Source organism: Doryrhamphus excisus, unplaced genomic scaffold (genome assembly GCF_030265055.1).
Source record: "Doryrhamphus excisus isolate RoL2022-K1 unplaced genomic scaffold, RoL_Dexc_1.0 HiC_scaffold_25, whole genome shotgun sequence".
Classification (NCBI taxonomy): Eukaryota; Metazoa; Chordata; class Actinopteri; order Syngnathiformes; family Syngnathidae; genus Doryrhamphus; species Doryrhamphus excisus.
Genome location: NW_026652243.1, coordinates 1 through 15,000, shown reverse-complemented (window position 1 = coordinate 15,000; position 15,000 = coordinate 1). Strand labels below are relative to the sequence as shown.

Sequence of the window (15,000 nt, the reverse complement as noted above, 5' to 3'; positions counted from 1 at the left end):
GATCAGGCGTTTTCAGGGTAGTATGGCCAAAAGCTGCCAAGGCAACTGAAAAGATCCTATTTGAAGGCGACGCAGGACAAACTAGACTCCAGCAAAACATGTCAAACAGCGCCCTCTGCTGTCAGGCTAGAGCAGAAACCATAAAAAGCTTACAGCACCTGATATTCCCAGGCGGTCTCCCATCCAAGTACTAACCAGGCCCGCCCCTGCTTAGCTTCCGAGATCGGACGAGATCGGGCGTTTTCAGGGTAGTATGGCCGTAAGCTGCCAGGTCAACTGAAAAGATCCTATTTGAAGGCGACGCAGGCCAAACTAGACTACAGCAAAAAGTGTCAAACAGCGCCCTCTGCTGTCAGGCAAGAGCAGAAACCATAAAAAGCTTACAGCACCTGGTATTCACAGGCGGTCTCCCATCCAAGTACTAACCAGGCCCGGCCCTGCTTAGCTTCCGAGATCGTACGAGATCGGGCGTTTTCAGGGTAGTATGGCCTAAGCTGCCAGGTCAACTGAAAAGATCCTATTTGAAAGTGACGCAGGCCAAACTAGACTACAGCAAAAAGTGTCAAACAGCGCCCTCTGCTGTCAGGCAAGAGCAGAAACCATAAAAAGCTTACAGCACCTGGTATTCACAGGCGGTCTCCCATCCAAGTACTAACCAGGCCCGCCCCTGCTTAGCTTCCGAGATCGGACGAGATCAGGCGTTTTCAGGGTGGTATGGCCGTAAGCTGCCAGGACAACTGAAAAGATCTTATTTGAAGGCGACGCAGGCCAAACTAGATCCAGCAAAAAGTGTCAAACAGCGCCCTCTGCTGTCAGGCTAGAGCAAAAACCATAAAAAGCTTACAGCACCTGGTATTCCCAGGCGGTCTCCCATCCAAGTACTAACCAGGCCCTCCCCTGCTTAGCTTCCGAGATCAGGCGTTTTCAGGGTAGTATGGCCAAAAGCTGCCAAGGCAACTGAAAAGATCCTATTTGAAGGCGACGCAGGACAAACTAGACTCCAGCAAAACATGTCAAACAGCGCCCTCTGCTGTCAGGCTAGAGCAGAAACCATAAAAAGCTTACAGCACCTGGTATTCCCAGGCGGTCTCCCATCCAAGTACTAACCAGGCCCGCCCCTGCTTAGCTTCCGAGATCGGACGAGATCGGGCGTTTTCAGGGTAGTATGGCCGTAAGCTGCCAGGTCAACTGAAAAGATCCTATTTGAAGGTGACGCAGGCCAAACTAGACTACAGCAAAAAGTGTCAAACAGCGCCCTCTGCTGTCAGGCAAGAGCAGAAACCATAAAAAGCTTACAGCACCTGGTATTCACAGGCGGTCTCCCATCCAAGTACTAACCAGGCCCGGCCCTGCTTAGCTTCCGAGATCGTACGAGATCGGGCGTTTTCAGGGTAGTATGGCCTAAGCTGCCAGGTCAACTGAAAAGATCCTATTTGAAAGTGACGCAGGCCAAACTAGACTACAGCAAAAAGTGTCAAACAGCGCCCTCTGCTGTCAGGCAAGAGCAGAAACCATAAAAAGCTTACAGCACCTGGTATTCACAGGCGGTCTCCCATCCAAGTACTAACCAGGCCCGCCCCTGCTTAGCTTCCGAGATCGGACGAGATCAGGCGTTTTCAGGGTGGTATGGCCGTAAGCTGCCAGGACAACTGAAAAGATCTTATTTGAAGGCGACGCAGGCCAAACTAGATCCAGCAAAAAGTGTCAAACAGCGCCCTCTGCTGTCAGGCTAGAGCAGAAACCATAAAAAGCTTACAGCACCTGGTATTCCCAGGCGGTCTCCCATCCAAGTACTAACCAGGCCCTCCCCTGCTTAGCTTCCGAGATCAGGCGTTTTCAGGGTAGTGTGGCCGTAAGCTGCCAGGGCAACTGTAAAGATCCTATTTGAAGGCGACGCAGGCCAAACTAGACTCCAGCAAAAAGTGTCAAACAGCGCCCTCTGCTGTCAGGCAAGAGCAGAAACCATAAAAAGCTTACAGCACCTGGTATTCCCAGGCGGTCTCCCATCCAAGTACTAACCAGGCCCGCCCCTGCTTAGCTTCCGAGATCGGACGAGATCGGGCGTTTTCAGGGTAGTATGGCCGTAAGCTGCCACATCAACTGAAAAGATCCTATTTGAAGGCGACGCAGGCCAAACTAGAGCCAGCAAAAAGTGTCAAATAGCGCCCTCTGCTGTCAGGCAAGAGCAGAAACCATAAAAAGCTTACAGCACCTGGTATTCCCAGGCGGTCTCCCATCCAAGTACTAACCAGGCCCGCCCCTGCTTAGCTTCTGAGATCGGAAGAGATCGGGCGTTTTCAGGGTAGTATGGCCGTAAGCTGCCAGGTCAACTGAAAAGATCCTATTTGAAGGCGACGCAGGCCAAACTAGACTCCAGCAAAAAGTGTCAAACAGCGCCCTCTGCTGTCAGGCAAGAGCAGAAACCATAAAAAGCTTACAGCACCTGGTATTCCCAGGCGGTCTCCCATCCAAGTACTAACCAGGCCCGCCCCTGCTTAGCTTCCGAGATCGGGCGTTTTCAGGGTAGTATGGCCGTAAGCTGCCAGGACAACTGAAAAGATCTTATTTGAAGGCGACGCAGGCCAAACTAGATCCAGCAAAAAGTGTCAAACAGCGCCCTCTGCTGTCAGGCTAGAGCAGAAACCATAAAAAGCTTACAGCACCTGGTATTCCCAGGCGGTCTCCCATCCAAGTACTAACCAGGCCCACCCCTGCTTAGCTTCCGAGATCGGACGAGATCGGGCGTTTTCAGGGTAGTATGGCCATAAGCTGCCAGGTCAACTGAAAAGATCCTATTTGAAGAAGACGCAGGCCAAACTAGACTCCAGCAAAAAGTGTCAAACAGCGCCCTCTGCTGTCAGGCAAGAGCAGAAACCATAAAAAGCTTACAGCACCTGGTATTCCCAGGCGGTCTCCCATCCAAGTACTAACCAGGCCCGCCCCTGCTTAGCTTCCGAGATCGGACGAGACCGGGCGTTTTCAGGGTAGTATGGCCGTAAGCTGCCAGGGCAACTGAAAAGATCCTATTTGAAGGCGACGCAGGCCAAACTAGACTCCAGCAAAAAGTGTCAAACAGCGCCCTCTGCTGTTAGGCAAGAGCAGAAACCATAAAAAGCTTACAGCACCTGGTATTCCCAGGCGGTCTCCCATTCAAGTACTAACCAGGCCCGCCCGTGCTTAGCTTCCGAGATCGGACGAGATCGGGCGTTTTCAAGGTAGTATGGCCGTAAGCTGCCAGGTCAACTGAAAAAATCCTATTTGAAGGTGACGCAGGCCAAACTAGACTCCAGCAAAACATGTCAAACAGCGCCCTCTGCTGTCAGGCAAGAGCAGAAACCATAAAAAGCTTACAGCACCTGGTATTCCCAGGCGGTCTCCCATCCAAGTATAACCAGGCCCGCCCCTGCTTAGCTTCCGAGATCGGGCGTTTTCAGGGTAGTATGGCCAAAAGCTGCCAAGGCAACTGAAAAGATCCTATTTGAAGGCGACGCAGGACAAACTAGACTCCAGCAAAAAGTGTCAAACAGCGCCCTCTGCTGTCAGGCAAGAGCAGAAACCATAAAAAGCGTACAGCACCTGGTATTCCCAGGTGGTCTCCCATCCAAGTACTAACCAGGCCCGCCCCTGCTTAGCTTCCGAGATCGGACGAGATCGGGCGTTTTCAGGGTAGTATGGCCGTAAGCTGCCAGGGCAAATGAAAAGATCCTATTTGAAGGCGACGCAGGCCAAACTAGACTCCAGCAAAAAGTGTCAAACAGCGCCCTCTGCTGTCAGGCAAGAGCAGAAACCATAAAAGGCTTACAGCACCTGGTATTGCCAGGCGGTCTCCCATCCAAGTACTAACCAGGCCCACCCCTGCTTAGCTTCCGAGATCGGACGAGATCGGGCGTTTTCAGGGTAGTATGGCCGTAAGCTGCCAGGACAACTGAAAAGATCTTATTTGAAGGCGACGCAGGCCAAACTAGATCCAGCAAAAAGTGTCAAACAGCGCCCTCTGCTGTCAGGCTAGAGCAGAAACCATAAAGAGCTTACAGCACCTGGTATTCCCAGGCGGTCTCCCATCCAAGTACTAACCAGGCCCGCCCCTGCTTAGCTTCCGAGATCGGGCGTTTTCAGGGTAGTATGGCCGTAAGCGGCCAGGTCAACTGAAAATATCCTATTTGAAGGTGACGCAGGCCAAACTAGACTCCAGCAAAACATGTCAAACAGCGCCCTCTGCTGTCAGGCAAGAGCAGAAACCATGAAAAGCTTACAGCACCTGGTATTCCCAGGCGGTCTCCCATCCAAGTACTAACCAGGCTCGCCCCTGCTTAGCTTCCGAGATCGGACGAGATCGGGCGTTTTCAGGGTAGTATGGCCGTAAGCTGCCACATCAACTGAAAAGATCCTATTTGAAGGCGACGCAGGCCAAACTAGACTCCAGCAAAAGGTGTCAAACAGCGCCCTCTGCTGTCAGGCAAGAGCAGAAACCATAAAAAGCTTACAGCACCTGGTATTCCCAGGCGGTCTCCCATCCAAGTACTAACCAGGCCCGCCCCTGCTTAGCTTCCGAGATCGGACGAGATCAGGCGTTTTCAGGGTGGTATGGCCGTAAGCTGCCAGGACAACTGAAAAGATCTTATTTGAAGGCGACGCAGGCCAAACTAGATCCAGCAAAAAGTGTCAAACAGCGCCCTCTGCTGTCAGGCTAGAGCAAAAACCATAAAAAGCTTACAGCACCTGGTATTCCCAGGCGGTCTCCCATCCAAGTACTAACCAGGCCCTCCCCTGCTTAGCTTCCGAGATCAGGCGTTTTCAGGGTAGTATGGCCAAAAGCTGCCAAGGCAACTGAAAAGATCCTATTTGAAGGCGACGCAGGACAAACTAGACTCCAGCAAAACATGTCAAACAGCGCCCTCTGCTGTCAGGCTAGAGCAGAAACCATAAAAAGCTTACAGCACCTGGTATTCCCAGGCGGTCTCCCATCCAAGTACTAACCAGGCCCGCCCCTGCTTAGCTTCCGAGATCGGACGAGATCGGGCGTTTTCAGGGTAGTATGGCCGTAAGCTGCCAGGTCAACTGAAAAGATCCTATTTGAAGGCGACGCAGGCCAAACTAGACTACAGCAAAAAGTGTCAAACAGCGCCCTCTGCTGTCAGGCAAGAGCAGAAACCATAAAAAGCTTACAGCACCTGGTATTCACAGGCGGTCTCCCATCCAAGTACTAACCAGGCCCGGCCCTGCTTAGCTTCCGAGATCGTACGAGATCGGGCGTTTTCAGGGTAGTATGGCCTAAGCTGCCAGGTCAACTGAAAAGATCCTATTTGAAAGTGACGCAGGCCAAACTAGACTACAGCAAAAAGTGTCAAACAGCGCCCTCTGCTGTCAGGCAAGAGCAGAAACCATAAAAAGCTTACAGCACCTGGTATTCCCAGGCGGTCTCCCATCCAAGTACTAACCAGGCCCGCCCCTGCTTAGCTTCCGAGATCGGACGAGATCAGGCGTTTTCAGGGTGGTATGGCCGTAAGCTGCCAGGACAACTGAAAAGATCTTATTTGAAGGCGACGCAGGCCAAACTAGATCCAGCAAAAAGTGTCAAACAGCGCCCTCTGCTGTCAGGCTAGAGCAAAAACCATAAAAAGCTTACAGCACCTGGTATTCCCAGGCGGTCTCCCATCCAAGTACTAACCAGGCCCTCCCCTGCTTAGCTTCCGAGATCAGGCGTTTTCAGGGTAGTATGGCCAAAAGCTGCCAAGGCAACTGAAAAGATCCTATTTGAAGGCGACGCAGGACAAACTAGACTCCAGCAAAACATGTCAAACAGCGCCCTCTGCTGTCAGGCTAGAGCAGAAACCATAAAAAGCTTACAGCACCTGGTATTCCCAGGCGGTCTCCCATCCAAGTACTAACCAGGCCCGCCCCTGCTTAGCTTCCGAGATCGGACGAGATCGGGCGTTTTCAGGGTAGTATGGCCGTAAGCTGCCAGGTCAACTGAAAAGATCCTATTTGAAGGTGACGCAGGCCAAACTAGACTACAGCAAAAAGTGTCAAACAGCGCCCTCTGCTGTCAGGCAAGAGCAGAAACCATAAAAAGCTTACAGCACCTGGTATTCACAGGCGGTCTCCCATCCAAGTACTAACCAGGCCCGGCCCTGCTTAGCTTCCGAGATCGTACGAGATCGGGCGTTTTCAGGGTAGTATGGCCTAAGCTGCCAGGTCAACTGAAAAGATCCTATTTGAAAGTGACGCAGGCCAAACTAGACTACAGCAAAAAGTGTCAAACAGCGCCCTCTGCTGTCAGGCAAGAGCAGAAACCATAAAAAGCTTACAGCACCTGGTATTCACAGGCGGTCTCCCATCCAAGTACTAACCAGGCCCGCCCCTGCTTAGCTTCCGAGATCGGACGAGATCAGGCGTTTTCAGGGTGGTATGGCCGTAAGCTGCCAGGACAACTGAAAAGATCTTATTTGAAGGCGACGCAGGCCAAACTAGATCCAGCAAAAAGTGTCAAACAGCGCCCTCTGCTGTCAGGCTAGAGCAGAAACCATAAAAAGCTTACAGCACCTGGTATTCCCAGGCGGTCTCCCATCCAAGTACTAACCAGGCCCTCCCCTGCTTAGCTTCCGAGATCAGGCGTTTTCAGGGTAGTGTGGCCGTAAGCTGCCAGGGCAACTGTAAAGATCCTATTTGAAGGCGACGCAGGCCAAACTAGACTCCAGCAAAAAGTGTCAAACAGCGCCCTCTGCTGTCAGGCAAGAGCAGAAACCATAAAAAGCTTACAGCACCTGGTATTCCCAGGCGGTCTCCCATCCAAGTACTAACCAGGCCCGCCCCTGCTTAGCTTCCGAGATCGGACGAGATCGGGCGTTTTCAGGGTAGTATGGCCGTAAGCTGCCACATCAACTGAAAAGATCCTATTTGAAGGCGACGCAGGCCAAACTAGAGCCAGCAAAAAGTGTCAAATAGCGCCCTCTGCTGTCAGGCAAGAGCAGAAACCATAAAAAGCTTACAGCACCTGGTATTCCCAGGCGGTCTCCCATCCAAGTACTAACCAGGCCCGCCCCTGCTTAGCTTCTGAGATCGGAAGAGATCGGGCGTTTTCAGGGTAGTATGGCCGTAAGCTGCCAGGTCAACTGAAAAGATCCTATTTGAAGGCGACGCAGGCCAAACTAGACTCCAGCAAAAAGTGTCAAACAGCGCCCTCTGCTGTCAGGCAAGAGCAGAAACCATAAAAAGCTTACAGCACCTGGTATTCCCAGGCGGTCTCCCATCCAAGTACTAACCAGGCCCGCCCCTGCTTAGCTTCCGAGATCGGGCGTTTTCAGGGTAGTATGGCCGTAAGCTGCCAGGACAACTGAAAAGATCTTATTTGAAGGCGACGCAGGCCAAACTAGATCCAGCAAAAAGTGTCAAACAGCGCCCTCTGCTGTCAGGCTAGAGCAGAAACCATAAAAAGCTTACAGCACCTGGTATTCCCAGGCGGTCTCCCATCCAAGTACTAACCAGGCCCACCCCTGCTTAGCTTCCGAGATCGGACGAGATCGGGCGTTTTCAGGGTAGTATGGCCATAAGCTGCCAGGTCAACTGAAAAGATCCTATTTGAAGAAGACGCAGGCCAAACTAGACTCCAGCAAAAAGTGTCAAACAGCGCCCTCTGCTGTCAGGCAAGAGCAGAAACCATAAAAAGCTTACAGCACCTGGTATTCCCAGGCGGTCTCCCATCCAAGTACTAACCAGGCCCGCCCCTGCTTAGCTTCCGAGATCGGACGAGACCGGGCGTTTTCAGGGTAGTATGGCCGTAAGCTGCCAGGGCAACTGAAAAGATCCTATTTGAAGGCGACGCAGGCCAAACTAGACTCCAGCAAAAAGTGTCAAACAGCGCCCTCTGCTGTTAGGCAAGAGCAGAAACCATAAAAAGCTTACAGCACCTGGTATTCCCAGGCGGTCTCCCATTCAAGTACTAACCAGGCCCGCCCGTGCTTAGCTTCCGAGATCGGACGAGATCGGGCGTTTTCAAGGTAGTATGGCCGTAAGCTGCCAGGTCAACTGAAAAAATCCTATTTGAAGGTGACGCAGGCCAAACTAGACTCCAGCAAAACATGTCAAACAGCGCCCTCTGCTGTCAGGCAAGAGCAGAAACCATAAAAAGCTTACAGCACCTGGTATTCCCAGGCGGTCTCCCATCCAAGTATAACCAGGCCCGCCCCTGCTTAGCTTCCGAGATCGGGCGTTTTCAGGGTAGTATGGCCAAAAGCTGCCAAGGCAACTGAAAAGATCCTATTTGAAGGCGACGCAGGACAAACTAGACTCCAGCAAAAAGTGTCAAACAGCGCCCTCTGCTGTCAGGCAAGAGCAGAAACCATAAAAAGCGTACAGCACCTGGTATTCCCAGGTGGTCTCCCATCCAAGTACTAACCAGGCCCGCCCCTGCTTAGCTTCCGAGATCGGACGAGATCGGGCGTTTTCAGGGTAGTATGGCCGTAAGCTGCCAGGGCAAATGAAAAGATCCTATTTGAAGGCGACGCAGGCCAAACTAGACTCCAGCAAAAAGTGTCAAACAGCGCCCTCTGCTGTCAGGCAAGAGCAGAAACCATAAAAGGCTTACAGCACCTGGTATTGCCAGGCGGTCTCCCATCCAAGTACTAACCAGGCCCACCCCTGCTTAGCTTCCGAGATCGGACGAGATCGGGCGTTTTCAGGGTAGTATGGCCGTAAGCTGCCAGGACAACTGAAAAGATCTTATTTGAAGGCGACGCAGGCCAAACTAGATCCAGCAAAAAGTGTCAAACAGCGCCCTCTGCTGTCAGGCTAGAGCAGAAACCATAAAGAGCTTACAGCACCTGGTATTCCCAGGCGGTCTCCCATCCAAGTACTAACCAGGCCCGCCCCTGCTTAGCTTCCGAGATCGGGCGTTTTCAGGGTAGTATGGCCGTAAGCGGCCAGGTCAACTGAAAATATCCTATTTGAAGGTGACGCAGGCCAAACTAGACTCCAGCAAAACATGTCAAACAGCGCCCTCTGCTGTCAGGCAAGAGCAGAAACCATGAAAAGCTTACAGCACCTGGTATTCCCAGGCGGTCTCCCATCCAAGTACTAACCAGGCTCGCCCCTGCTTAGCTTCCGAGATCGGACGAGATCGGGCGTTTTCAGGGTAGTATGGCCGTAAGCTGCCACATCAACTGAAAAGATCCTATTTGAAGGCGACGCAGGCCAAACTAGACTCCAGCAAAAGGTGTCAAACAGCGCCCTCTGCTGTCAGGCAAGAGCAGAAACCATAAAAAGCTTACAGCACCTGGTATTCCCAGGCGGTCTCCCATCCAAGTACTAACCAGGCCCGCCCCTGCTTAGCTTCCGAGATCGGACGAGATCAGGCGTTTTCAGGGTGGTATGGCCGTAAGCTGCCAGGACAACTGAAAAGATCTTATTTGAAGGCGACGCAGGCCAAACTAGATCCAGCAAAAAGTGTCAAACAGCGCCCTCTGCTGTCAGGCTAGAGCAAAAACCATAAAAAGCTTACAGCACCTGTTATTCCCAGGCGGTCTCCCATCCAAGTACTAACCAGGCCCTCCCCTGCTTAGCTTCCGAGATCAGGCGTTTTCAGGGTAGTATGGCCAAAAGCTGCCAAGGCAACTGAAAAGATCCTATTTGAAGGCGACGCAGGACAAACTAGACTCCAGCAAAACATGTCAAACAGCGCCCTCTGCTGTCAGGCTAGAGCAGAAACCATAAAAAGCTTACAGCACCTGGTATTCCCAGGCGGTCTCCCATCCAAGTACTAACCAGGCCCGCCCCTGCTTAGCTTCCGAGATCGGACGAGATCGGGCGTTTTCAGGGTAGTATGGCCGTAAGCTGCCAGGTCAACTGAAAAGATCCTATTTGAAGGCGACGCAGGCCAAACTAGACTACAGCAAAAAGTGTCAAACAGCGCCCTCTGCTGTCAGGCAAGAGCAGAAACCATAAAAAGCTTACAGCACCTGGTATTCACAGGCGGTCTCCCATCCAAGTACTAACCAGGCCCGGCCCTGCTTAGCTTCCGAGATCGTACGAGATCGGGCGTTTTCAGGGTAGTATGGCCTAAGCTGCCAGGTCAACTGAAAAGATCCTATTTGAAAGTGACGCAGGCCAAACTAGACTACAGCAAAAAGTGTCAAACAGCGCCCTCTGCTGTCAGGCAAGAGCAGAAACCATAAAAAGCTTACAGCACCTGGTATTCACAGGCGGTCTCCCATCCAAGTTCTAACCAGGCCCGCCCCTGCTTAGCTTCCGAGATCGGACGAGATCAGGCGTTTTCAGGGTGGTATGGCCGTAAGCTGCCAGGACAACTGAAAAGATCTTATTTGAAGGCGACGCAGGCCAAACTAGATCCAGCAAAAAGTGTCAAACAGCGCCCTCTGCTGTCAGGCTAGAGCAGAAACCATAAAAAGCTTACAGCACCTGGTATTCCCAGGCGGTCTCCCATCCAAGTACTAACCAGGCCCTCCCCTGCTTAGCTTCCGAGATCAGGCGTTTTCAGGGTAGTGTGGCCGTAAGCTGCCAGGGCAACTGTAAAGATCCTATTTGAAGGCGACGCAGGCCAAACTAGACTCCAGCAAAAAGTGTCAAACAGCGCCCTCTGCTGTCAGGCAAGAGCAGAAACCATAAAAAGCTTACAGCACCTGGTATTCCCAGGCGGTCTCCCATCCAAGTACTAACCAGGCCCGCCCCTGCTTAGCTTCCGAGATCGGGCGTTTTCAGGGTAGTATGGCCGTAAGCTGCCAGGACAACTGAAAAGATCTTATTTGAAGGCGACGCAGGCCAAACTAGATCCAGCAAAAAGTGTCAAACAGCGCCCTCTGCTGTCAGGCTAGAGCAGAAACCATAAAAAGCTTACAGCACCTGGTATTCCCAGGCGGTCTCCCATCCAAGTACTAACCAGGCCCACCCCTGCTTAGCTTCCGAGATCGGACGAGATCGGGCGTTTTCAGGGTAGTATGGCCATAAGCTGCCAGGTCAACTGAAAAGATCCTATTTGAAGAAGACGCAGGCCAAACTAGACTCCAGCAAAAAGTGTCAAACAGCGCCCTCTGCTGTCAGGCAAGAGCAGAAACCATAAAAAGCTTACAGCACCTGGTATTCCCAGGCGGTCTCCCATCCAAGTACTAACCAGGCCCGCCCCTGCTTAGCTTCCGAGATCGGACGAGACCGGGCGTTTTCAGGGTAGTATGGCCGTAAGCTGCCAGGGCAACTGAAAAGATCCTATTTGAAGGCGACGCAGGCCAAACTAGACTCCAGCAAAAAGTGTCAAACAGCGCCCTCTGCTGTTAGGCAAGAGCAGAAACCATAAAAAGCTTACAGCACCTGGTATTCCCAGGCGGTCTCCCATTCAAGTACTAACCAGGCCCGCCCGTGCTTAGCTTCCGTGATCGGACGAGATCGGGCGTTTTCAAGGTAGTATGGCCGTAAGCTGCCAGGTCAACTGAAAAAATCCTATTTGAAGGTGACGCAGGCCAAACTAGACTCCAGCAAAACATGTCAAACAGCGCCCTCTGCTGTCAGGCAAGAGCAGAAACCATAAAAAGCTTACAGCACCTGGTATTCCCAGGCGGTCTCCCATCCAAGTATAACCAGGCCCGCCCCTGCTTAGCTTCCGAGATCGGGCGTTTTCAGGGTAGTATGGCCAAAAGCTGCCAAGGCAACTGAAAAGATCCTATTTGAAGGCGACGCAGGACAAACTAGACTCCAGCAAAAAGTGTCAAACAGCGCCCTCTGCTGTCAGGCAAGAGCAGAAACCATAAAAAGCGTACAGCACCTGGTATTCCCAGGCGGTCTCCCATCCAAGTACTAACCAGGCCCGCCCCTGCTTAGCTTCCGAGATCGGACGAGATCGGGCGTTTTCAGGGTAGTATGGCCGTAAGCTGCCAGGGCAAATGAAAAGATCCTATTTGAAGGCGACGCAGGCCAAACTAGACTCCAGCAAAAAGTGTCAAACAGCGCCCTCTGCTGTCAGGCAAGAGCAGAAACCATAAAAGGCTTACAGCACCTGGTATTGCCAGGCGGTCTCCCATCCAAGTACTAACCAGGCCCACCCCTGCTTAGCTTCCGAGATCGGACGAGATCGGGCGTTTTCAGGGTAGTATGGCCGTAAGCTGCCAGGACAACTGAAAAGATCTTATTTGAAGGCGACGCAGGCCAAACTAGATCCAGCAAAAAGTGTCAAACAGCGCCCTCTGCTGTCAGGCTAGAGCAGAAACCATAAAGAGCTTACAGCACCTGGTATTCCCAGGCGGTCTCCCATCCAAGTACTAACCAGGCCCGCCCCTGCTTAGCTTCCGAGATCGGGCGTTTTCAGGGTAGTATGGCCGTAAGCGGCCAGGTCAACTGAAAATATCCTATTTGAAGGTGACGCAGGCCAAACTTGACTCCAGCAAAACATGTCAAACAGCGCCCTCTGCTGTCAGGCAAGAGCAGAAACCATGAAAAGCTTACAGCACCTGGTATTCCCAGGCGGTCTCCCATCCAAGTACTAACCAGGCTCGCCCCTGCTTAGCTTCCGAGATCGGACGAGATCGGGCGTTTTCAGGGTAGTATGGCCGTAAGCTGCCACATCAACTGAAAAGATCCTATTTGAAGGCGACGCAGGCCAAACTAGACTCCAGCAAAAGGTGTCAAACAGCGCCCTCTGCTGTCAGGCAAGAGCAGAAACCATAAAAAGCTTACAGCACCTGGTATTCCCAGGCGGTCTCCCATCCAAGTACTAACCAGGCCCGCCCCTGCTTAGCTTCCGAGATCGGACGAGATCAGGCGTTTTCAGGGTGGTATGGCCGTAAGCTGCCAGGACAACTGAAAAGATCTTATTTGAAGGCGACGCAGGCCAAACTAGATCCAGCAAAAAGTGTCAAACAGCGCCCTCTGCTGTCAGGCTAGAGCAAAAACCATAAAAAGCTTACAGCACCTGGTATTCCCAGGCGGTCTCCCATCCAAGTACTAACCAGGCCCGGCCCTGCTTAGCTTCCGAGATCGTACGAGATCGGGCGTTTTCAGGGTAGTATGGCCTAAGCTGCCAGGTCAACTGAAAAGATCCTATTTGAAAGTGACGCAGGCCAAACTAGACTACAGCAAAAAGTGTCAAACAGCGCCCTCTGCTGTCAGGCAAGAGCAGAAACCATAAAAAGCTTACAGCACCTGGTATTCACAGGCGGTCTCCCATCCAAGTACTAACCAGGCCCGCCCCTGCTTAGCTTCCGAGATCGGACGAGATCAGGCGTTTTCAGGGTGGTATGGCCGTAAGCTGCCAGGACAACTGAAAATATCTTATTTGAAGGCGACGCAGGCCAAACTAGATCCAGCAAAAAGTGTCAAACAGCGCCCTCTGCTGTCAGGCTAGAGCAGAAACCATAAAAAGCTTACAGCACCTGGTATTCCCAGGCGGTCTCCCATCCAAGTACTAACCAGGCCCTCCCCTGCTTAGCTTCCGAGATCAGGCGTTTTCAGGGTAGTGTGGCCGTAAGCTGCCAGGGCAACTGTAAAGATCCTATTTGAAGGCGACGCAGGCCAAACTAGACTCCAGCAAAAAGTGTCAAACAGCGCCCTCTGCTGTCAGGCAAGAGCAGAAACCATAAAAAGCTTACAGCACCTGGTATTCCCAGGCGGTCTCCCATCCAAGTACTAACCAGGCCCGCCCCTGCTTAGCTTCCGAGATCGGACGAGATCGGGCGTTTTCAGGGTAGTATGGCCGTAAGCTGCCACATCAACTGAAAAGATCCTATTTGAAGGCGACGCAGGCCAAACTAGAGCCAGCAAAAAGTGTCAAACAGCGCCCTCTGCTGTCAGGCAAGAGCAGAAACCATAAAAAGCTTACAGCACCTGGTATTCCTAGGCGGTCTGCCATCCAAGTACTAACCAGGCCCGCCCCTGCTTAGCTTCCGAGATCGGATGAGATCGGGCGTTTTCAGGGTAGTATGGCTGTAAGCTGCCAAGGCAACTGAAAAGATCCTATTTGAAAGCGACGCAGGCCAAACTAGACTCCAGCAAAAAGTGTCAAACAGCGCCCTCTGCTGTCAGGCAAGAGCAGAAAACCATAAAAAGCTTAAAGCACCTGGTATTCCCAGGCGGTCTCCCATCCAAGTACTAACCAGGCCAGCCCCTGCTTAGCTTCCAAGATCGGACGAGATCGGGCGTTTTCAGGGTAGTATGGCCGTAAGCTTTAAGGGCAACTGAAAAAATCTAATTTGAAGGCGACGCAGGTCAAACTAGACTCCAGCAAAAAGTGTCAAACAGCGCCCTCTGCTGTCAGGCAAGAGCAGAAACAATAAAAAGCTTACAGCACCTGGTATTCCCAGGCGGTCTCCCATCCAAGTACTAACCAGGCCCGCCCCTGCTTTGCTTCCGAGATCGGACGAGATCGGGCGTTTTCAGGGTAGTATGGCCGTAAGCTTTAAGGGCAACTGAAAAAATCTTATTTGAAGGCGACGCAGGCCAAACTAGACTCCAGCAAAAAGTGTCAAACAGCGCCCTCTGCTGTCAGGCAAGAGCAGAAACCATAAAAAGCTTACAGCACCTGGTATTCCCAGGCGGTCTCCCATCCAAGTACTAACCAGGCCAGCCCCTGCTTAGCTTCCGAGATCGGACGAGATCGGGCGTTTTCGGGGTAGTATGGCCGTAAGCTTTAAGGGCAACTGAAAAAATCTTATTTGAAGGCGACGCAGGCCAAACTAGACTCCAGCAAAAAGTGTAAAACAGCGCCCTCTGCTGTCAGGCAAGAGCAGAAACCATAAAAAGCTTACAGCACCTGGTATTCCCAGGCGGTCTCCCATCCAAGTACTAACCAGGCCCGCCCCTGCTTAGCTTCCGAGATCGGACGAGATCGGGCGTTTTCAGGGTAGTATGGCCGTAAGCTGCCAGGTCAACTGAAAAGATCCTATTTGAAGGCGACGCAGGCCAAACTAGACTCTGGCAAAAATTGTCAAACAGCGCCCTTTGCTGTCAGGCAAGCGCAGAAACCATAAAAAGCTTACAGCACCTGGTATTCCCAGGCGGTCTCCC

The 15,000-nt window shown here is 52.1% G+C and overlaps 48 non-coding genes and 18 pseudogenes across 48 annotated transcripts; all 66 read right to left on the bottom strand.

The window, feature by feature from the left end:
- The window catches only part of LOC131113530 (5S ribosomal RNA), a 109-nt pseudogene extending 75 nt beyond the window's left edge, over positions 1-34 (bottom strand).
- A 112-nt stretch (positions 35-146) lies between these two features.
- On the bottom strand, positions 147-265 carry LOC131115501 (5S ribosomal RNA). The gene has a single exon (XR_009122776.1). It is a non-coding gene; the product is annotated as a 5S ribosomal RNA (ribosomal RNA).
- A 112-nt stretch (positions 266-377) lies between these two features.
- LOC131119013 (5S ribosomal RNA) lies at positions 378-495 on the bottom strand. Its single transcript, XR_009126145.1, has one exon. It is a non-coding gene; the product is annotated as a 5S ribosomal RNA (ribosomal RNA).
- A 112-nt stretch (positions 496-607) lies between these two features.
- On the bottom strand, positions 608-726 carry LOC131115653 (5S ribosomal RNA). The gene has a single exon (XR_009122928.1). It is a non-coding gene; the product is annotated as a 5S ribosomal RNA (ribosomal RNA).
- A 111-nt stretch (positions 727-837) lies between these two features.
- On the bottom strand, positions 838-946 carry LOC131113529 (5S ribosomal RNA; annotated as a pseudogene).
- A 112-nt stretch (positions 947-1,058) lies between these two features.
- Positions 1,059-1,177, bottom strand: LOC131114285 (5S ribosomal RNA). The gene has a single exon (XR_009121600.1). It is a non-coding gene; the product is annotated as a 5S ribosomal RNA (ribosomal RNA).
- Positions 1,178-1,289: 112 nt separating this feature from the next.
- On the bottom strand, positions 1,290-1,407 carry LOC131119012 (5S ribosomal RNA). The gene has a single exon (XR_009126144.1). It is a non-coding gene; the product is annotated as a 5S ribosomal RNA (ribosomal RNA).
- Positions 1,408-1,519: 112 nt separating this feature from the next.
- On the bottom strand, positions 1,520-1,638 carry LOC131115652 (5S ribosomal RNA). The gene has a single exon (XR_009122927.1). It is a non-coding gene; the product is annotated as a 5S ribosomal RNA (ribosomal RNA).
- Positions 1,639-1,749: 111 nt separating this feature from the next.
- On the bottom strand, positions 1,750-1,858 carry LOC131112725 (5S ribosomal RNA; annotated as a pseudogene).
- Positions 1,859-1,970: 112 nt separating this feature from the next.
- LOC131114284 (5S ribosomal RNA) lies at positions 1,971-2,089 on the bottom strand. Its single transcript, XR_009121599.1, has one exon. It is a non-coding gene; the product is annotated as a 5S ribosomal RNA (ribosomal RNA).
- A 111-nt stretch (positions 2,090-2,200) lies between these two features.
- On the bottom strand, positions 2,201-2,319 carry LOC131117217 (5S ribosomal RNA). The gene has a single exon (XR_009124442.1). It is a non-coding gene; the product is annotated as a 5S ribosomal RNA (ribosomal RNA).
- Positions 2,320-2,431: 112 nt separating this feature from the next.
- LOC131111658 (5S ribosomal RNA) lies at positions 2,432-2,540 on the bottom strand (annotated as a pseudogene).
- A 111-nt stretch (positions 2,541-2,651) lies between these two features.
- On the bottom strand, positions 2,652-2,770 carry LOC131115240 (5S ribosomal RNA). Its single transcript, XR_009122524.1, has one exon. It is a non-coding gene; the product is annotated as a 5S ribosomal RNA (ribosomal RNA).
- Positions 2,771-2,882: 112 nt separating this feature from the next.
- LOC131115892 (5S ribosomal RNA) lies at positions 2,883-3,001 on the bottom strand. The gene has a single exon (XR_009123160.1). It is a non-coding gene; the product is annotated as a 5S ribosomal RNA (ribosomal RNA).
- Positions 3,002-3,113: 112 nt separating this feature from the next.
- LOC131116918 (5S ribosomal RNA) lies at positions 3,114-3,232 on the bottom strand. Its single transcript, XR_009124151.1, has one exon. It is a non-coding gene; the product is annotated as a 5S ribosomal RNA (ribosomal RNA).
- A 112-nt stretch (positions 3,233-3,344) lies between these two features.
- On the bottom strand, positions 3,345-3,452 carry LOC131114019 (5S ribosomal RNA; annotated as a pseudogene).
- A 112-nt stretch (positions 3,453-3,564) lies between these two features.
- LOC131116047 (5S ribosomal RNA) lies at positions 3,565-3,683 on the bottom strand. Its single transcript, XR_009123310.1, has one exon. It is a non-coding gene; the product is annotated as a 5S ribosomal RNA (ribosomal RNA).
- Positions 3,684-3,795: 112 nt separating this feature from the next.
- On the bottom strand, positions 3,796-3,914 carry LOC131116520 (5S ribosomal RNA). The gene has a single exon (XR_009123765.1). It is a non-coding gene; the product is annotated as a 5S ribosomal RNA (ribosomal RNA).
- Positions 3,915-4,025: 111 nt separating this feature from the next.
- LOC131111656 (5S ribosomal RNA) lies at positions 4,026-4,134 on the bottom strand (annotated as a pseudogene).
- Positions 4,135-4,246: 112 nt separating this feature from the next.
- Positions 4,247-4,365, bottom strand: LOC131116652 (5S ribosomal RNA). The gene has a single exon (XR_009123892.1). It is a non-coding gene; the product is annotated as a 5S ribosomal RNA (ribosomal RNA).
- Positions 4,366-4,477: 112 nt separating this feature from the next.
- Positions 4,478-4,596, bottom strand: LOC131118774 (5S ribosomal RNA). Its single transcript, XR_009125926.1, has one exon. It is a non-coding gene; the product is annotated as a 5S ribosomal RNA (ribosomal RNA).
- Positions 4,597-4,707: 111 nt separating this feature from the next.
- Positions 4,708-4,816, bottom strand: LOC131113528 (5S ribosomal RNA; annotated as a pseudogene).
- Positions 4,817-4,928: 112 nt separating this feature from the next.
- On the bottom strand, positions 4,929-5,047 carry LOC131114283 (5S ribosomal RNA). The gene has a single exon (XR_009121598.1). It is a non-coding gene; the product is annotated as a 5S ribosomal RNA (ribosomal RNA).
- A 112-nt stretch (positions 5,048-5,159) lies between these two features.
- Positions 5,160-5,277, bottom strand: LOC131119010 (5S ribosomal RNA). Its single transcript, XR_009126143.1, has one exon. It is a non-coding gene; the product is annotated as a 5S ribosomal RNA (ribosomal RNA).
- A 112-nt stretch (positions 5,278-5,389) lies between these two features.
- Positions 5,390-5,508, bottom strand: LOC131118763 (5S ribosomal RNA). The gene has a single exon (XR_009125917.1). It is a non-coding gene; the product is annotated as a 5S ribosomal RNA (ribosomal RNA).
- Positions 5,509-5,619: 111 nt separating this feature from the next.
- On the bottom strand, positions 5,620-5,728 carry LOC131113527 (5S ribosomal RNA; annotated as a pseudogene).
- A 112-nt stretch (positions 5,729-5,840) lies between these two features.
- LOC131114282 (5S ribosomal RNA) lies at positions 5,841-5,959 on the bottom strand. The gene has a single exon (XR_009121597.1). It is a non-coding gene; the product is annotated as a 5S ribosomal RNA (ribosomal RNA).
- A 112-nt stretch (positions 5,960-6,071) lies between these two features.
- On the bottom strand, positions 6,072-6,189 carry LOC131119009 (5S ribosomal RNA). Its single transcript, XR_009126142.1, has one exon. It is a non-coding gene; the product is annotated as a 5S ribosomal RNA (ribosomal RNA).
- Positions 6,190-6,301: 112 nt separating this feature from the next.
- LOC131115651 (5S ribosomal RNA) lies at positions 6,302-6,420 on the bottom strand. The gene has a single exon (XR_009122926.1). It is a non-coding gene; the product is annotated as a 5S ribosomal RNA (ribosomal RNA).
- Positions 6,421-6,531: 111 nt separating this feature from the next.
- Positions 6,532-6,640, bottom strand: LOC131112724 (5S ribosomal RNA; annotated as a pseudogene).
- Positions 6,641-6,752: 112 nt separating this feature from the next.
- Positions 6,753-6,871, bottom strand: LOC131114280 (5S ribosomal RNA). The gene has a single exon (XR_009121595.1). It is a non-coding gene; the product is annotated as a 5S ribosomal RNA (ribosomal RNA).
- Positions 6,872-6,982: 111 nt separating this feature from the next.
- Positions 6,983-7,101, bottom strand: LOC131117216 (5S ribosomal RNA). The gene has a single exon (XR_009124441.1). It is a non-coding gene; the product is annotated as a 5S ribosomal RNA (ribosomal RNA).
- Positions 7,102-7,213: 112 nt separating this feature from the next.
- Positions 7,214-7,322, bottom strand: LOC131111655 (5S ribosomal RNA; annotated as a pseudogene).
- A 111-nt stretch (positions 7,323-7,433) lies between these two features.
- LOC131115239 (5S ribosomal RNA) lies at positions 7,434-7,552 on the bottom strand. The gene has a single exon (XR_009122523.1). It is a non-coding gene; the product is annotated as a 5S ribosomal RNA (ribosomal RNA).
- Positions 7,553-7,664: 112 nt separating this feature from the next.
- LOC131115891 (5S ribosomal RNA) lies at positions 7,665-7,783 on the bottom strand. The gene has a single exon (XR_009123159.1). It is a non-coding gene; the product is annotated as a 5S ribosomal RNA (ribosomal RNA).
- A 112-nt stretch (positions 7,784-7,895) lies between these two features.
- Positions 7,896-8,014, bottom strand: LOC131116917 (5S ribosomal RNA). Its single transcript, XR_009124150.1, has one exon. It is a non-coding gene; the product is annotated as a 5S ribosomal RNA (ribosomal RNA).
- A 112-nt stretch (positions 8,015-8,126) lies between these two features.
- LOC131114018 (5S ribosomal RNA) lies at positions 8,127-8,234 on the bottom strand (annotated as a pseudogene).
- A 112-nt stretch (positions 8,235-8,346) lies between these two features.
- On the bottom strand, positions 8,347-8,465 carry LOC131116046 (5S ribosomal RNA). Its single transcript, XR_009123309.1, has one exon. It is a non-coding gene; the product is annotated as a 5S ribosomal RNA (ribosomal RNA).
- A 112-nt stretch (positions 8,466-8,577) lies between these two features.
- Positions 8,578-8,696, bottom strand: LOC131116519 (5S ribosomal RNA). The gene has a single exon (XR_009123764.1). It is a non-coding gene; the product is annotated as a 5S ribosomal RNA (ribosomal RNA).
- A 111-nt stretch (positions 8,697-8,807) lies between these two features.
- LOC131111654 (5S ribosomal RNA) lies at positions 8,808-8,916 on the bottom strand (annotated as a pseudogene).
- Positions 8,917-9,028: 112 nt separating this feature from the next.
- On the bottom strand, positions 9,029-9,147 carry LOC131116650 (5S ribosomal RNA). The gene has a single exon (XR_009123891.1). It is a non-coding gene; the product is annotated as a 5S ribosomal RNA (ribosomal RNA).
- Positions 9,148-9,259: 112 nt separating this feature from the next.
- Positions 9,260-9,378, bottom strand: LOC131118751 (5S ribosomal RNA). The gene has a single exon (XR_009125906.1). It is a non-coding gene; the product is annotated as a 5S ribosomal RNA (ribosomal RNA).
- A 111-nt stretch (positions 9,379-9,489) lies between these two features.
- On the bottom strand, positions 9,490-9,598 carry LOC131113909 (5S ribosomal RNA; annotated as a pseudogene).
- Positions 9,599-9,710: 112 nt separating this feature from the next.
- LOC131114279 (5S ribosomal RNA) lies at positions 9,711-9,829 on the bottom strand. Its single transcript, XR_009121594.1, has one exon. It is a non-coding gene; the product is annotated as a 5S ribosomal RNA (ribosomal RNA).
- A 112-nt stretch (positions 9,830-9,941) lies between these two features.
- LOC131119008 (5S ribosomal RNA) lies at positions 9,942-10,059 on the bottom strand. Its single transcript, XR_009126141.1, has one exon. It is a non-coding gene; the product is annotated as a 5S ribosomal RNA (ribosomal RNA).
- A 112-nt stretch (positions 10,060-10,171) lies between these two features.
- On the bottom strand, positions 10,172-10,290 carry LOC131118153 (5S ribosomal RNA). The gene has a single exon (XR_009125321.1). It is a non-coding gene; the product is annotated as a 5S ribosomal RNA (ribosomal RNA).
- A 111-nt stretch (positions 10,291-10,401) lies between these two features.
- LOC131112723 (5S ribosomal RNA) lies at positions 10,402-10,510 on the bottom strand (annotated as a pseudogene).
- A 112-nt stretch (positions 10,511-10,622) lies between these two features.
- LOC131111653 (5S ribosomal RNA) lies at positions 10,623-10,731 on the bottom strand (annotated as a pseudogene).
- A 111-nt stretch (positions 10,732-10,842) lies between these two features.
- LOC131115238 (5S ribosomal RNA) lies at positions 10,843-10,961 on the bottom strand. The gene has a single exon (XR_009122522.1). It is a non-coding gene; the product is annotated as a 5S ribosomal RNA (ribosomal RNA).
- Positions 10,962-11,073: 112 nt separating this feature from the next.
- On the bottom strand, positions 11,074-11,192 carry LOC131115890 (5S ribosomal RNA). The gene has a single exon (XR_009123158.1). It is a non-coding gene; the product is annotated as a 5S ribosomal RNA (ribosomal RNA).
- Positions 11,193-11,304: 112 nt separating this feature from the next.
- LOC131118652 (5S ribosomal RNA) lies at positions 11,305-11,423 on the bottom strand. Its single transcript, XR_009125812.1, has one exon. It is a non-coding gene; the product is annotated as a 5S ribosomal RNA (ribosomal RNA).
- A 112-nt stretch (positions 11,424-11,535) lies between these two features.
- LOC131114017 (5S ribosomal RNA) lies at positions 11,536-11,643 on the bottom strand (annotated as a pseudogene).
- A 112-nt stretch (positions 11,644-11,755) lies between these two features.
- On the bottom strand, positions 11,756-11,874 carry LOC131116173 (5S ribosomal RNA). The gene has a single exon (XR_009123432.1). It is a non-coding gene; the product is annotated as a 5S ribosomal RNA (ribosomal RNA).
- A 112-nt stretch (positions 11,875-11,986) lies between these two features.
- Positions 11,987-12,105, bottom strand: LOC131116518 (5S ribosomal RNA). The gene has a single exon (XR_009123763.1). It is a non-coding gene; the product is annotated as a 5S ribosomal RNA (ribosomal RNA).
- A 111-nt stretch (positions 12,106-12,216) lies between these two features.
- On the bottom strand, positions 12,217-12,325 carry LOC131111652 (5S ribosomal RNA; annotated as a pseudogene).
- A 112-nt stretch (positions 12,326-12,437) lies between these two features.
- On the bottom strand, positions 12,438-12,556 carry LOC131116649 (5S ribosomal RNA). The gene has a single exon (XR_009123890.1). It is a non-coding gene; the product is annotated as a 5S ribosomal RNA (ribosomal RNA).
- Positions 12,557-12,668: 112 nt separating this feature from the next.
- On the bottom strand, positions 12,669-12,787 carry LOC131118740 (5S ribosomal RNA). Its single transcript, XR_009125895.1, has one exon. It is a non-coding gene; the product is annotated as a 5S ribosomal RNA (ribosomal RNA).
- A 111-nt stretch (positions 12,788-12,898) lies between these two features.
- Positions 12,899-13,016, bottom strand: LOC131118750 (5S ribosomal RNA). Its single transcript, XR_009125905.1, has one exon. It is a non-coding gene; the product is annotated as a 5S ribosomal RNA (ribosomal RNA).
- Positions 13,017-13,128: 112 nt separating this feature from the next.
- LOC131115650 (5S ribosomal RNA) lies at positions 13,129-13,247 on the bottom strand. The gene has a single exon (XR_009122925.1). It is a non-coding gene; the product is annotated as a 5S ribosomal RNA (ribosomal RNA).
- Positions 13,248-13,358: 111 nt separating this feature from the next.
- Positions 13,359-13,467, bottom strand: LOC131112722 (5S ribosomal RNA; annotated as a pseudogene).
- A 112-nt stretch (positions 13,468-13,579) lies between these two features.
- On the bottom strand, positions 13,580-13,698 carry LOC131114278 (5S ribosomal RNA). The gene has a single exon (XR_009121593.1). It is a non-coding gene; the product is annotated as a 5S ribosomal RNA (ribosomal RNA).
- Positions 13,699-13,809: 111 nt separating this feature from the next.
- Positions 13,810-13,928, bottom strand: LOC131116914 (5S ribosomal RNA). The gene has a single exon (XR_009124147.1). It is a non-coding gene; the product is annotated as a 5S ribosomal RNA (ribosomal RNA).
- A 113-nt stretch (positions 13,929-14,041) lies between these two features.
- Positions 14,042-14,160, bottom strand: LOC131118650 (5S ribosomal RNA). The gene has a single exon (XR_009125810.1). It is a non-coding gene; the product is annotated as a 5S ribosomal RNA (ribosomal RNA).
- Positions 14,161-14,272: 112 nt separating this feature from the next.
- On the bottom strand, positions 14,273-14,391 carry LOC131115807 (5S ribosomal RNA). Its single transcript, XR_009123076.1, has one exon. It is a non-coding gene; the product is annotated as a 5S ribosomal RNA (ribosomal RNA).
- Positions 14,392-14,503: 112 nt separating this feature from the next.
- On the bottom strand, positions 14,504-14,622 carry LOC131116889 (5S ribosomal RNA). The gene has a single exon (XR_009124124.1). It is a non-coding gene; the product is annotated as a 5S ribosomal RNA (ribosomal RNA).
- Positions 14,623-14,734: 112 nt separating this feature from the next.
- Positions 14,735-14,853, bottom strand: LOC131114277 (5S ribosomal RNA). The gene has a single exon (XR_009121592.1). It is a non-coding gene; the product is annotated as a 5S ribosomal RNA (ribosomal RNA).
- Positions 14,854-15,000: the final 147 nt, after the last annotated feature.